General features: G+C 43.6%; 1 pseudogene; it reads left to right on the top strand.

Moving 5' to 3' along the window:
• The first annotated feature begins 13981 nt into the window (after window positions 1-13981).
• On the top strand, window positions 13982-15325 carry LOC102283135 (nucleolar RNA helicase 2-like; annotated as a pseudogene).
• Window positions 15326-15556: the final 231 nt, after the last annotated feature.

The following is a 15556-nucleotide window of genomic DNA, read 5'->3' as shown; positions in this document are numbered from 1 at the left end:
CCTAACTGTTTAACTCTTAGAAAAAGCACACTGGAAGTGGAGAAAACATCAACTTGGGAGTCTAACAGGTTTAGGTGAAAATCCTGGCTGGGTCTATTCCTGTTAGATGGCCTTGTGCAAGACCACCAGCCTCTCTTAACTTCATCTGTGAAATAAGTGTCTATGATTTATTTAAAGCATCTCGTAAAAGTTGAGGGCTTCCCCGGTGGCACTGTGGTTAAGAATCTGCCTGTCAAGGCAGGAGGCACAAGAGCCTTGAGTTCAATCCCTGGTCGGGAGGATCCCCTGGAGAAGGAAATGGCAACCCACTTCAGTATTCTTAACTGGAGAATTCCAAGGACAGAGGAGCCTGGTGGTGTACAGTGCTATGGGGTCACAAAGAGTCGGACATAACAAAACAGGAATGATACAGCAGAACTGATGTGTGCAGTGAAGGCACTGACTTGTGGTTTCTAATACAATGCTTGGCGCCATACAGAGCTAACAATGTTATTATTTTTCTTTATGAGTTATACTTAGTAAAATGTCAATGTGAATTCAGTTCACAGTTCAGTGGCTCAATTGTGTCCAACTCTTTGCAACCCCATGGACTGCAGCACACCAGGCCTCCCTGTCCATCACCAATTCCTGGAGTTTACTCAAACTCATGTCCATTGAGTCAGTGATGCCATCCAGTCATGTCATCCTCTGTCAACCCCTTCTTCTCCTGCCTTCAATCTTTTCCAGCATCAGGGTCTTTTCCAATGAGTCAGCTCTTCGCATCAGGTGGCCAAAGTATATGAATTATGACACAGTAAACTTTGGAATAACCTGAAAGGAGTTGTTATGGAGGAGGAATGAGGATACTGCGAAAGGGCTGCATGGTAAGCGCATTTCTATCTGCCTCTAATGGGTTCCCTCCCCACCTTCCCAAGGTGGATGCCATGAGCTCAAGGATTAGGGGGCTTGGATCTGGGAGAGGTGGGCTGGAATCTTGGCCCCCGCTCATTTCTTAAGACAGTTGACTCTGCGGGAGCTCGTTCACCTTTCCTTGGATTGCAAATGGACAGGCTATGGTGAGTGCTCTGGAATAACATTCACACCCGCTGCCAGGATGTTTTCATGGGAAATCTCAGTTCTCCCCTACCTTTCAAGTCTTTGTTTCTTTCTACTGTTTTCAATACAGTATTTGCGAGAAAAAGCACAAGTCCTTAGGGCAGTAACCACATTTTCCCTCATCCTCTTACACAGCTCTTCTTTTTTTTTTTCACTTTAAAAATGTCACTGACATAATTGATTTTTCCCTTGCAAGCTAAATTTGAGCGATGTCTAAATGCAAAATGTTTACAGGCAGTCTCGTTCATTGGCAGTAGCAGCAGCACCAATATATAAGGGAAATTAATACATAATCTGAGGTTTTAGCTTTTTGTCATCCAGCTGACTTTTTTCACTTTTTCACAATGGCCCTTCTGTCTATTTCTCCATCTTTGAGCAAACAAAAACAGCTGGCAGATTCAGGACCACACCTCACCCAGCCACCGCCAAGTTAATGTCACATCTGTTTCTGTGCAGGTGTCTTCCCTTTGGCCTTGAATGTTGACATGTCATTGATGGTTTGCTTTTCGGGGAATTAATTTGAGATGTCCATGTTTCTTACAAGGGTATTTGGTTGGGTTATGTAACTTTCTCCCTGAGCAAGTGACGGGCAAACCGATCAAAGCTCCGTCTTCTCCTTAACTATTCTCCCTGCAAAGTAGTCATCCAGTCATTTGTTTGTCTGGTCATCAAGTCATCCTTCGGTTTAACAGAGACACCAACTGATGCCCTACATACTGAAGAACACTGTTGAGCAGGCTGTTTGATGCAGAGCTCACAGTGAATGCCATCCGGGGACAATTGGCAAGGTGTTCTGAGATTCAGATGCCATCTCAGGGTCAGCTCTGACCACATGGGTTCCTCACTTTCTGCTGGTTGTTGAGCCCCACTGATGGAATATGGGGCTTCCCAGGTGGTGCTAGTGGTAAAGAATCCACCTGCCAATGCAGGAGACACAAGAGACACAGGTTCAATCCCTGATGGGGAAGATCCCCTGGAGGGGAAAATGGCAACCCACTGCAGTATTCTTGCATGGAGAATCTCATTGACAGAGGAGCCTGGTGGGCTACAGTCCATGGGGTTACAAAGAGTCAGACACACTGAAGTACCTTAGGACGGCCATGCATGACTGAAATATAACGTGGGGACATTCTTCTCCCTTTGAACTCAGTACTCCTCCTAGTCTTGGAGCTCCACTCCTCCTGGCCTGTGTGGGCTGATAATAGGCAAGGAGGTGCCTATCCATGCCTGTGTGTGTGTGTGTGTGTGTGATTTGTTGTTCAGTTGCTAATTCGTGTTTGACTCTTTGTGACTCCATGGACTAGAGCCCACCAGGCTCCTCTGTCCATAGATTCTCTAGGCAAGAATACTGGAGTGGGTGGCCATTTCCTTCTCCAGGGGATCTTTCTTACCCAGGGATCAAACCCGAGTCTCCTACATCAGCAGCCAGATTCTTCACCACTGAGCCGTCAGGGAAGTCCTGTGTGTGTGTGTGATGCATGTATGTGTGTGTGTGATAGGTATTTGTGGCACGGTGCTTTTGGCACTTTATAAAATCACTCTGAGCAGACTTCATTTTATTCAATAAACACTTTCAGTTAGAATAAAACCTGCCCAGGGAACAGAGGGAAAATCAAGCCCAAAGTCCAGAGGCCCCATCCTTCTTCGCACAGATGTAGCTGGTTCCAGTTGGGACATCGCGGCGCTCCAGGGAGGAAAGCATCCCAGCAAGGAGGTGCTGCTATCTGACAGCAAACAGGAGAGGCTCCTGCGCATCCCAGACAGCTGGCCTGTCGGAGCACGGGGATGGTGATGGATGACCCAGCAGTGAGACATCCCAGAGCGCAGGGGCATTCCTGGGGGCGCACTGAGCGTAAGACCGGCCCAGTGAGATGAGCGCTCCTTGGAGCGCCGGGCTCACGCCCACGGTGTTGTGGACCAGCTGCAGGGGCCTGAGCAGCCTTATTTGGTAGCAGAGCCGGCCCTGATGCTCGGCTCCGAGGTGCCTCCTGAAGTCTGCCTGGGGTCTGCGGTTCCTCACCGCTCCCCAGTAAACAAGCCCTGGGCGGGGAGCGGTCTGAGGGTGGAGGCTGCCCGACAGCGGCTGACAGAGGCGAGGACTAATTTGGTCATGGGGAGCGTGGAGGGTGACATTTACTGGATCTACGGTGGAGTTAACACAGAGTACGCGGCCCTGGGGACCTGGGGAGGGGCTCTGGGTGTAGTTCACAGAGAGAGAGGAAGGGTCAGGCCTGGTTCCGGGGCTGGGGGCTGGGTGGGGGGCCAGGTCCCCTTAGCCCGAGAGCTTCTCCACTCTGGGGGCATCCCGTGTTTCTGGCCACCCTTGTTCCTTGCCCCTCTGATGCCCTGATCCTGTGTTTCCACTGGTCCTGGTGACCCCTCAGCATGCACACTGAGATGTCAGGGCGGTTGTGAGAGGTAACATTTTCCCCGGAAAAAGCAAGCCTGCCCTTGAGCAGGGGAAGGGCCAAATCCTCCTTTGGTGGGAAGAAAGCAGAGTCCATCCCCTTTGGTTACACCAGGAGATGAGCACATAATTCTACTAGATTAGCGCTATTCCGAAAGAAGGTTTTGGTTTCTGGTATTCATTCTCTGTTTTTATTTGAACTGGAGTATGGTTGCTTTAAGATGTTGTGTTAGTTTCTGCTGTACAAGTGAATCAGCTGTAGTATATATATATCTGCTCCCTCTTGAGCCTCCCTCCCACCCTTCACGCCATCCCTCTAGGCCCTCACAGAGCACTGCGCTGAGTTCCCTGTGCTATACTGCTGCTTGCCACTAGCTATCTATTTTGCACATGTGTGTGTGTTAGTTGCTCAGTCACGTCCAACTCTGCAACTCCATGGACCATAGCCAGCCAGACTCCTCTGTCCACGGAATTCTCCAGGCAAGAATCCTGGAGTGGGCAGCCATTCCCTTCTCCAGGGGGATCTTCCCAACCGGGGGATCAAACCTGGGTCTCCTACATTGCACGAAGATTCTTTATCATCTGAGCTGACTGGGAAGCCCCTTTTTACACACGGTCCCTCAATTCATCCTACCCTCTTCTTCCTCTGCCTGCCTCCTCGTTCAGGTACTCATCCTTGAACTGGGAGGTCACCAGACACTCTTTTATAAAAGGTGAGGGAGTAGCTATTTTAGGTTTTGTGAGACACAGGGTTCCTGCTGCATCTGGCGAGTTTGCTCAGCAGTGCAACAGGGACCCCGGGAGACTGTGCAAACCAGCGGGAGGGGCTGTGTTTGCTGAGACTTCTCTTACAGAAGCAGTCAGGGCGGGGGGCGGGGGGAAGGTGATGTGCCTGGATTTGCCCACCCCTGTTTGAATTCATCACCAAATATTGAGTGAATACCTGCATATTCTAGGACCTGAGAAAACATTGATGACTTCAAGACAGTTATGTTGCCCCAGTAAAGTTTATATTCTATTGGGGGAAAGAGACCAAAACTCCTAAATAATTATCTGATAGCTGACAGCTAGGGCAACATGCTCTAAAGGAAAGGGAATCTGGGTGAGTGAGTGTTCCCATTTATTCAGGCTCTTTCTCTTCAAGCTCCAGTCTTTCATTCAACCCTGTGAGGACAGTGACCTCAAAGATCTAGTTTATTTTTATGTACCCTGCACCTTGCAAGATATTTTCTGATGACTACTTCCTGATGTTCTGGCCAATGCAATTTGATAAGAGGAAGAAACTGAAGACATACAACTTTGTAAACAGGTAATAAAACTGACTACTTATAGATGATATGCTTACATTCCTAGGTAAAAAGTGCTGTAAACAGTAAGAAAATCAAGCTAATAAAAGGGTGTGCATACTTTATAATAAAGAAGAGGTTTATTAAAATAATAAAATATGTAGCTTACATATGAAAACATATATAAATGTATATAAATACACACACATATACACGCACACATATAAAACATATGAACAAAAACAACAAACAAAATACTTAAGAATGAACTTGGGAATATATGTTACCTACAACAAGAAAAATTTATAAATTACTCCTGAGGGACAGAAAAACACAAGTATGCTAAATGGAAACAAACTCCTATTTTTGAATGAGAAGGCTCATCACTATACAGATATAAAAATTTCCAAGGAAAATTGTGTATGTAATATAAACCCTGTGTTGTTTTTGTTTTTTTTTGAAGGGGTGTGATTCTGTTGAAAAGGGACTACTTTCCATGGCTCTGCAATGTAGCTGGGTCCTTTGCTTCAGGTTTCTCACAAGCTTGCAAGGAAAGTGCTAACAGAGGTTGCAGACTGCCTCTTCAGAAGGTTCGGCTGATGATCTGATTCCAAGCTCACTCATGTGCTTACTGAGATATTTGGTTGCTTCAGGGATGTTGAATGGATGGCCTCCATTCCTTGATGGCCACCCTCACTTCCTTGCCTCTTCTAACGGAATCTCAGAGCATGGTGGCTTTCTTGAGATCAAACCCGAGAGAAGAAGCAAAGAGAGCGCTTGAACAGGTTGAAGTCATATTCTTTTATACCCTAATAATAGAAGGAGGGCTTCCCAGGTAGCTCAGTGATAAAGAACCTGCCTGCCAATGCAGGAGATACAGGAGACATGGGTTCAGATGCTGGGTTGGGATGATCCCCTGGAGGAGGAAATGGCAACCAACTCCAGTATACTTGCCTGGAAAATCCCATGGACAGAGGAGGCTGGCAGGCTACCATTCGTGGGGTAGCAAAGAGTCTGATATGACTGAACACAAATGCCTAATAGAAGTTATGTTCTATAACTTTTGCTCTAGTTTATTTCTGGCAATAAATTACTAGTCTAAACTCAAGAATTAAGAAATGCACAAGGATGTGAATACCAAGAGATAGGGCTCCCCAGAAGTGATATTGGAAGGCTGCCTAACAAAGCTCATTGTCATCTCTCTAGCTGCTCCCTGCTATTTTAATTCCTTGCATAACATTGATCACTATCAGATGTGTCCCTTGTTTGTTTACTTGTTTATTGCCTGTATCCACCCTCTGGAATAATGTGGCCATGAGTGCAGAAACTGTGCCGGTTATCATAGTAGGTGATCAATAATGGTTGTTTAATAAGGGAATGGATCAATGTGTGACTTGGACATACCTGAGAAGTTGGCTGAGGTTCCTGGGGAACTAAGCAGGCTGTTCTGCCTGAGAGGGAGTTGCCGAAACCAGCAAACATTTTGGCGGAAGCAGTAGCAGTCAACCAGAACGTCTCTGATTTATTTTACAGCAGATGTTCTTTCTGCTCTCTGACCTCTGTCCTGGGGACAGCAATTTAGAAAATGAAGGGGTGGCAGCACATGATTATGCCACATACACTTATTTAATTGAAGTGATCTCATTTGTAATAGAGACTGCAAACCGGGCATGAGTCCTGAGCGGCAGCTGCTGTTCTCCTCTGTGGGATCTTCACCTGGGCTCAGAGCTACATGAATCCTTCTCTGTTCATCTCACTTCGGCTTCCTTGGCCTTTCCCCTCTTCATTTTTCCTCCTGTACCTTCAAGACTACTTATCTTCCTCCTTCAGCAGTTAAATTTTAATTATCCCTTGCTTCATGACCTCATGGGGCTTCCCTGGTGACTTAAATGGTAAAGAATCTGCCTGCAATGCAGGAGACCCGGATTCAGTCCCTGGGTCAGGAAGATCCCCTGGAGAAGGAAATGGCAACCCACTCCAGTATTCTTGCCTGGAGAATTCATGGACAGAGGAGCCTGGTGGGCTAACAATCCATGGGATCCCAAAGAGTTGGACATGACTGAGCTACTAACTGTCACTTTTTTCATGACCTTATAGTTTTCCACTTGTTGTTGCTGTTTAGTTGATAAGCCGCGTCCTACTCTTTTGTGACCCCATGGACCGTAGCCCGCCAGGCTCCTCTGTCCATGGGATTTCCCAGGCAAGAATACTGGAGTGGGTTGCCATTTCCTCCTCCAGGGGATTTTCCTGATCAAAGGATAGAACCCAGGTCTTCTGCCTCTCCTGCATTGGCAGGAAGGTTCTTCACCTTTGAGACACTGGAGAGATCCCTTCCATCTGATCAACTTGCATAAATTCTGTTCATGGCTAAGGTTTCAGCCATCCTGCAAAAGATGATATAGAAGGGAAATCTGAGCCCGTCCTCAGAATCTCTCTCTCCCACTGCTCATTTACATTCTTTATCCCCAGAAGGTCGTGAAACTTGCACTGAAGTATCTACACCCTGCAGTGTGCTCTCTTCAACCTGGACATGCAATAAACAAATTGTTAAAGATAATGTTCTCCACTCTTCCACAGTTTCCATTTTCTGGGCCATGTGCTACTCTCCTGTTATTTCTTATCCCTTTCCCCAAAGCATCCTTGGACTATAGACTCATCCAGAAAAATAAGAACCATTAACTTCTGTAGTGATTGTGAATTTTAATCACAAACACAGATGTTCAGATAATAAAATTTTCTTTTAATGTAGTCAAAGATGTTCAAGCACATCGTTTTTAGAGTCAAGTAGCTTTGTAATGTTTCTAACAGAAACAGCAGACTGTATCCACCTCTCTCACTTGTATTCCCACCTTATAGAGGAGGCCACTTTCAACCTGGCTAGCTGATTTTTCCTGGGATAACCCACATGTTTCTATAGGGCATCCATATGCATCTATGCCTTGACTTTTCCTTTTTAGGCGTTATCTACTGACTTCCTAAAGTGTAAGATGAGAAATCCACTCTCTGACAATCCCCACTCTTAATGCAGACTGTCTATACATGCACCCTCACACCAACACCCTCACAACCCTCTTCCCTCAATAATAATGATTTCTGTGCATCATGATGCTAGATTTCCTTTTTGTAATTTTCTTTTTTGTTTTAATGTTGTATCCCTTTGTCTAATTAGAAATCTAAGTAGTCATAGCATTCTACATAGTCCTAACTGAAGAGTAAACTCTCTCTCTCTCTATATATATATACATATGAATATTCATTGGAAGGACCGGTGATAAAGCTGAAGCTCAAATACTTTGGCCACCTGATGGGAAGAGCTGACTCTCTGAAAAACCCTGATGCTGGGAAAGATTGAAGGCAGCAGGAGAAGGGGACAACAGAGGATGAGATGGTTGGATGGCATCACCGACTCCATGGACATGTGTTCAAACAAACTCTGGAAGATGATGAAGGACAGGGAAGCCTGGCGTGCTGCAGTCCATGGGGTAACAAAGAGTGGAAATGACTTAGCAACTGAACAACAGCAATATGAAAACATTCATTAGGAATCTTTTAATCATCCTCCTATACTGAGCTAGATCTGCGCATAGCGGTTCCTGTGGCCTTTCCTTTTATGATCATCCTGGGAATTTGCCTACTTCCTTTTTATTTCTTTTGGTTTAAATATTTTTTACTTGGAACCCATCTCTTCCTTTTCCATGATTAATTCCTCATTTATTGAAATTCATCCTCCAACAAAGAGTACATGAGAAGCAAAATTTTGATAACATATTTTTTTTTTGATAACGTATTTATCTGATGGTGTTATTCTACACTTTTATTTAAATGGTGATTTAAGTACAAAGAGGATTTCAGGTCAAACATAATTTTTCCCATGATGATTTTGAAGATGTTACTCATTTTATTCTATCTTCTTCTGTTGCTGTTGAAAGACTCTGCTTTAGTCACCTCTTGCTGAGAAGGAAACTGCCCCAGATCTTAGGGTTCCAAATAAGGATTTATCATTTGTCATGATTCTTCAGGTTGGCTGGTGCTGCTTTTGCTGGATTCATATGAGGTACTTTATATGATAACATTCATCTGGAGCATAGCCTGGGACTGCCTCAACTGGGTGTTCCATCCTTAAGAAGGCTGGTCTGGACTGGGCTTCCTCACATGGCGGCAGCAGCTTTCCAGAAAGGCTAGACCCCAACACATTAGTAGCTTATTAGGCATATGTCTGAAATGTATCGGGGAAGGCAATGGCACCCCACTCCAGTACTCTTGCCTGGAAAATCCCATGGATGGAGGAGCCTGGTAGGCTGTAGTCCACAGGGTCGCTAAGAGTCGGACACGACTGAGCGACTTCACTTTCACTTTTCACTTTCATGCATTGGAGAAGGAAATGGCAACCCACTCCAGTGTTCTTGCCTGGAGAATCCCAGGGATGGGGAGCCTGGTGGGCTGCCGTCTATGGGGTCGCACAGAGTCGGACACGACTGAAGCGACTTAGCAGCAGCAGCAGCAGCTGAAATGTATTTTCTGATACCCAATTGCCAGAGCAATTTACATAGTCAAATCCAGAAACTTTGAGAGTTGATTATACAAGGGAGTAGGGTACTGGGGGGGTTGATTCACCAGGTACCATTTGTGCAACAACCTATAACAGTTTACAGTCCAGCTCCAAAGATTCACACCCTTCTATATGCAAGACACTCTCAGGCCCTAACAAGACCCCCACCCTGATTCATCAAGTCGCATCACTGAGTTTGAAATTCATGATCTCATGGTCTATATCAGACCTAAGTATGGTGCAGGTTCTGTGGATGCTTCTCTTTTTGATCTGGAGATCTGAAAATTTAAAAGACATGCAATTTGTCTTTCACACACACACAATGGTAAGAGAGGGACACGGTAACTGCAATGGGCACTGAATAGAAGGGTAGAGGCAGAAACACCAAGGTCACTGGTCCATAGCAATTCTGAAATCCAGCTGATTACCTATCAGGGTAACAGGTTAAGCCCAGGTATGATTAAGCCCAATTCTGTCCCTCACAACAAACTGTGGAAAATTCTTCAAGAGATGGGAATACCAGACTACCTGACCTGCCTCTTGAGAAATCTGTATGCAGGTCAAGAAGCAACATTAGAACTGGGTATGGAACAACAGACTGGTTCCAAATTGGGAAAGGAGTACGTCAAGGTTGTATATTGTCACCCTGCTTATTTAACTTATATGCAGAGTGCATCATGTGAAATGCCAGGCTGGATGAAGCACAAGCTGGAATCAAGATTGCCTGGAGAATTATCAATACCTCAGATATGCAGATGACACCACCCTTATGCCCTTATGACAGAAAGCAAAGAAGAACTAAAGAGCCTCTTGATGAAAGTGAAAGAGAAGAGTGAAAAAGCTGGCTTAAAACTCAACATTCAGAAAATAAAGATCATGGCATCCAGTCCCATCACTTCATGGCAAATTGATGGGGAAACAATGGAAACAGTGACAGACTTTATTTTCTTGAGCTTCAAAGTCACTGCAGATGGTGAGTGCCACCTTGAAATTAAAAAACACTTGCTCCTTGGAAGAAAAGCTATGAACAATCTTGACAGCATATTAAAAAGCAGAGATGTTACTTTGCTGACAGAGGTCTGATAGTCAAAGTTATGGTTTTCCCAGTAGTCATGTATGGATGTGAGAGTTGGACTGTGAAGAAAGCTGAGCACAGAAAAATAGATACTTGTGAACTGTGGTGTTGGAGAAGGCTCTTGAGAGTCCCTTGGACTGCAAGGAGATCCAACCAATCCATCCTAAAGGAAATCAGTACAGAATACTCATTGGAAGGATTGATGTTGAAGCTGAAACTCCAATACTTTGGCCACCTGTTGCCAAGAGCTGACTCATTGGAAAAGACCCTGATGCTGGGAAAGATTGAAGGTGGGAGGACAGAAGGAGGTGACAGAAGACGAGGTGGTTGGATAGCATCATGACTTAATGGACATGAGTTTGAGTCAACTCTGGGAGTTGGTGATGGACAGGGTGGCCTAGCGTGCTGCAGTCCATGGGGTGGCAAAGAATCAGACATGACTGAGTGACTGAACTGAACTGTTTCTCAAAAGTAATCCTCCAATTCATGATTTTCCATGGTTTGGGGTTTTGCCCTCTCAGGATGCTTCCCTGTGAAACACTTTCTTTCCCATAAGAAAGAGCCCATGTTCTCATCAGACCAGCTTTCTCAGACTCCTTCTTGACTGTAGAAAATTGAGAACTCCAGAAATATCTTTTTTGTAATGATTTATGCCCCTTTAGTCCAATCTTGTGCAATACCTTTAAACTTTTTGTGGTCCTTCTACAAATCTGATTGTTATTCACTCCATGTCCCAAAAGTCATGACTATAATTCTTTTCAAGAGAACTCTCTCCACTTTTGTCCAAGTATACAATTGCAGTGAAATAACACTTTTGAGATTTTTAGACGTGCTTTTTCCTAGTTGAGAGAATCTATTAGTCTGAGGTCTAAACAAAGGGTCTTATGACTGAATCTTTGATTTACTCTTTACCCTGAAGCCACTTTTCATTTTGAGAGTCTTGTGCCTGCTGGAGAGCCTGGAAATATTAAACAGTTTTATTTTTTGACCTCGTAAGTCTGGATTGGAAATTCTGTTCGCATACTGAATAGTTCTCTCTTTAGCTAAATTCCGCCTTTCCATATCTTATCATATGTAACTAACAGAAGCCAATTGGCACTTGCAATAGTCTTCCTAGAAATGTTATCTGCATGTGCAGGTTAATTGGGTACATTATTTTTTCTCAGGTAAATGCAAACAGTTGTTTTGCCACTTGTTTCATTGCTACAAAACATGGAGCACCATCTTTTAAGCCTCTGGTATCAGTTTTATCCTTGCACTTCCTGCCTTCATCAATAAGCTCCTCATTATCCTTCCAGCCTCCCCCTTTGCCCCATGAAAAACCCAACGACTCATGCTTTAGGTCTTCTTTACAGCAGTGCTCTATTTCCAAACCACTTTTCTGTTTTAGTTATCTATATAAGAAAACAAAGTCCTGTAAAATGGGGTGGATATGCAAAGCACTCTACAAATTTGAAGAATAACTTTTATTATTATTTAAGAAGACATTCTGAGGATATAGAAACTCTGTTCTGTGAAAATGGTAGAAGGAACATGAATACCAACCTATTAACATTGTTTACTGATTTTTTTTTTCCTTCAACTGTGGTATCAGAGAACTTCAATGTCTGCATCCCCTCCAAAGGTATAGTGCAAGAGAAAACAGGTATTTGTTGTTGTTTTTCAGTAGTGTCTGACTCTTTTGTGACCCCATGGACTGCAGCACCCCAGGCTTCCCTGTCTTTCACTATCTTCTGGAGTTTGCTCAAACTCATGTCTATTGAGTGGATGATTCCATTCAACCATCTCATCCTCTGCTGCCCTCCTTCTCCTCCTGCCCTCGATTTTCCCCAGCATCAAAGTCTTTTCTAATGAGTTGGCTCTTCACATCAGGTGGCCAAAGTCTTGGAGCTTCAGCTTCAGTATCAGTCCTTCCAATGGATATCCAGGGTTAATTTTCTTTAGAATTGACTGGTTTGATCTTCTTGCTGTCCCCAGAACTCTCAAGACTCTTCTCCAGCATCACAGTTGTGAAGCCTCAAGATGTGTATTTAATTAGAGAGTTGATTGAAATGCATTTAACTCAGCTGGTAAAGAATCCTCTTGCAATGCAGGAGACCTAGGATTGATCCCTGGGTTCAGAAGATTCCCCTGGAGAAGGGAAAGGCTATCCACTCCAGTATTCTGGCCTAGAGAATTCCATGGGATGTATAGTCCATGGCGTCGCAAAGAGTTGGACACAACTAGTGGCTTTCACTTTCACTTTAGGCAAATTTAGGAAAGATGGATTGGTCTGCATTTGCTCTCGTGAATGGGTTTCAGTAACTAATATCAAGCAGTGATTTAGAAGAGCTGGTTCCCAGTGGCCTCTCTGACAACAGGTGGATGACCTGGAGCAGCCACCTCCTTGCTCTGTGTTCTCATTTGTGATGTGGCAAAGTTCAGCCACCTGCTCTCCATCATCTCCACTAATCTTAACAGTCAATCACAGAATAAGTTGAGCCTTGAAACAAATCTCTGTTTGGAGTCTGGACTTAACATCAGAAGAAGTCAGTGTTACTATTTGGGAAAACTCCGGAGACAATTTTCATAAAATATCCTGAGTTATTTTAGTGCAGTACCATAATAGTCCTAAGTTTTTCTTTATTAGTAAATTTGTTCACACAGTACACTGATGGGGTAAATCTCTTTCTAAAAATATGTTGATCATGTGATTTGGGTGATTTGGGTGATTAATCTAGGTTCTATTTTAATTGCTTGAAAGAGTTAAATGTTCTGGCTGAATTGTGAATAAACTCTCCACTTAATAAACACAAGGGCAGTATGCACAAGACAGTCTGTATGTCTGGATCTGAATCTATTTTATCATTTTACCTTATCCTCAGAGGAGTTATCTTATTCTCAGGCTAGGAAACTTTCACAAAGCATGGTCTCTGTGGATTAACTGAACATCTCTCCAAAGACAGGAAAGTAGAGAGAATCCTTTCTGCTGCAAAATGAATTCAACTCTGCAAATTGACAATGCAGTTTCTTTCTGAGGCACTTAATTATTTACCAGATGATTGTAGTTTATAAGAAGATTCAAATTCAGGAACTGAAGGACTCCACCTCTCAGACCTTACTAAGCTTAGCATTAGTTTAAATAACAGCAAATATAACAGCTAATGTCTCTTTTGGGCTATACTGCTTGAAAAATGTATAATTTGATTAAATAAATTAGTTCCACTGAGCGTTATCTTTACAGTTGCTGAAGGGTAAGAAATAATACATATGAATATACTTTGTGAACTGTAAATTGCTATTAATATTTGAGAGCTTATTTTCATTCATAGTGCTATTGCAGTTTGTTTCTTTTTACTGAAGACTTTTTAAATGAATAATGAAAAAATGTGAATTAAGCAAGTTTTATTATTCCATATATATCAATTAAGATATTTTGAAAAACTGATAGGTAATAATATTATGTGTTTAATTTATTCCAAATTGGGGACATCATTGTATCTTTTTAAGAAATATGCTACATAGTAAATGCTTTACAATTTAAGGAATAATTCCCCAAAATTTAACTTTAAAATCCTGTATAAGTGTTAATGAAATCTACATATGAACAAGTGGGCCTGATTTGGTAAAAAGACACAGAAAATGGCAATAATTGTAGAGCCGCTGGCTATCAATTGCCACTGGATTCAGAGGGCAGCAGTTATAGGGAACATGATCTGAGTGTACAGTTGTTATCAGGGGAGCACTATCATATTTTGTGAAATGAAGAAAGAAGCCCAGGAGTTGTCACAGAATGTGGTCGTAAGGCAGGATGCCCAGTCATTACACGGGTAAATTCCACAGAAGCAAAGGGAAATCACCCTGAAAGGTTTTAGAAATGGTAATTCTGGAGTTCTCTTTGCAACTAATGTTGCTGCACATAGGTTAGACATCCCCGAGGCTGGTTGTTTGAAGTTCTCTACCAAAGGACGTGGAGTCCTACATTCGTCATTCTGGGTGAACAGGTGGAGCTGGAAGGACCAGGGCTTGCATTTGCTTTTAGCAGAACAAGGAAGAATACTAGCTACCCCAAGGGGAGCAAAAACCGGGAATTAAATTTAAGCAAATGGGTGTTCCTTCTGCAGCAGAGATAACAAAATCTTCTAGGGAAGATGTCATCAGGTTCTTGGACTCGGTGTCTGCCACTGTGATTGGTCACTTCAAGCAGTCAGCCGAGAAGCTGATTGAGGAGAAGGGAGCCCTGGAAACCCTGGCAGCCACCCTAGCTCACATTTCCAGTGCCACATCGGTAGGCCAGCACTGCTTGAGCAACTGGGATCCGGGCTTTGTGACCATGATCTTGCAGTGCTCATTGGAAATGTCAAACATTAGTTATGCTTGGAAAGAACTTAAAGAGCAACTGGGTGAGGATATTGATTCCAAAGTGAAGGGAATGGTCTTTCTCAAAGGAAAGCAGAGTGTTTGCTTTGATATTCCTACTGGATCAGTAAGTATAGGAAAAGTGGCATGATTCAAGGCCCTGGCAGATTTCTGTGGCCACAGAGCAACCAGAGCTAAGACCACGGGAGCCACATTGCAACTTCCAAGGACAGCAGGAAGGCAATTGAGGCTTCAGGGGACAGCTTGAGGGCAACTGAGGTAACATGGTACAGCGGGAAAGAAGTAGGAGCTTCAGAGGACAGCGATCAGGAGGCAGCAACAAAAGAAACAGATTCCAAAACAAAGGCCAGAAGCAGAGTTTTAATAAAGCATTCAGACAGTACTTTGAAGTAGAGGATTTATTTGGGAAAAACATAACCATGTTCAGCAACATGGAACTGAACATTGTTTTTCATACAAAGTTAAAAGCACATTGTATTTCCTTCCTGACCACTTACTTGCCCAGTCCCCACCTCTTCGAGAGAGATAAGCTTCATCTAAATTATTTCATCTGATTGATGATTGTCATTTATAACTTTATTGTTACTTCTGTCTTGGGTATTACTTTGGAAAAGGTGTATGGAGATCTTTGTTTAATACAGGAGACCCATGCTCAATCCCTGAGTCAGGAAGATCCCCTGGAGAAGGAAATGGCAATCCACCCCAGTATTCTTGCCTGGAGAATTCCATGAACAGAGGAGCCTGGCAGGCTACAGTCCATGGGATCTCAAAGAGTCAGACACGAC

Source organism: Bos mutus, chromosome 11 (assembly GCF_027580195.1).
Source record: "Bos mutus isolate GX-2022 chromosome 11, NWIPB_WYAK_1.1, whole genome shotgun sequence".
Lineage (NCBI taxonomy): Eukaryota > Metazoa > Chordata > Mammalia > Artiodactyla > Bovidae > Bos > Bos mutus.
This window is presented reverse-complemented; position numbering and strand designations above follow the sequence as displayed.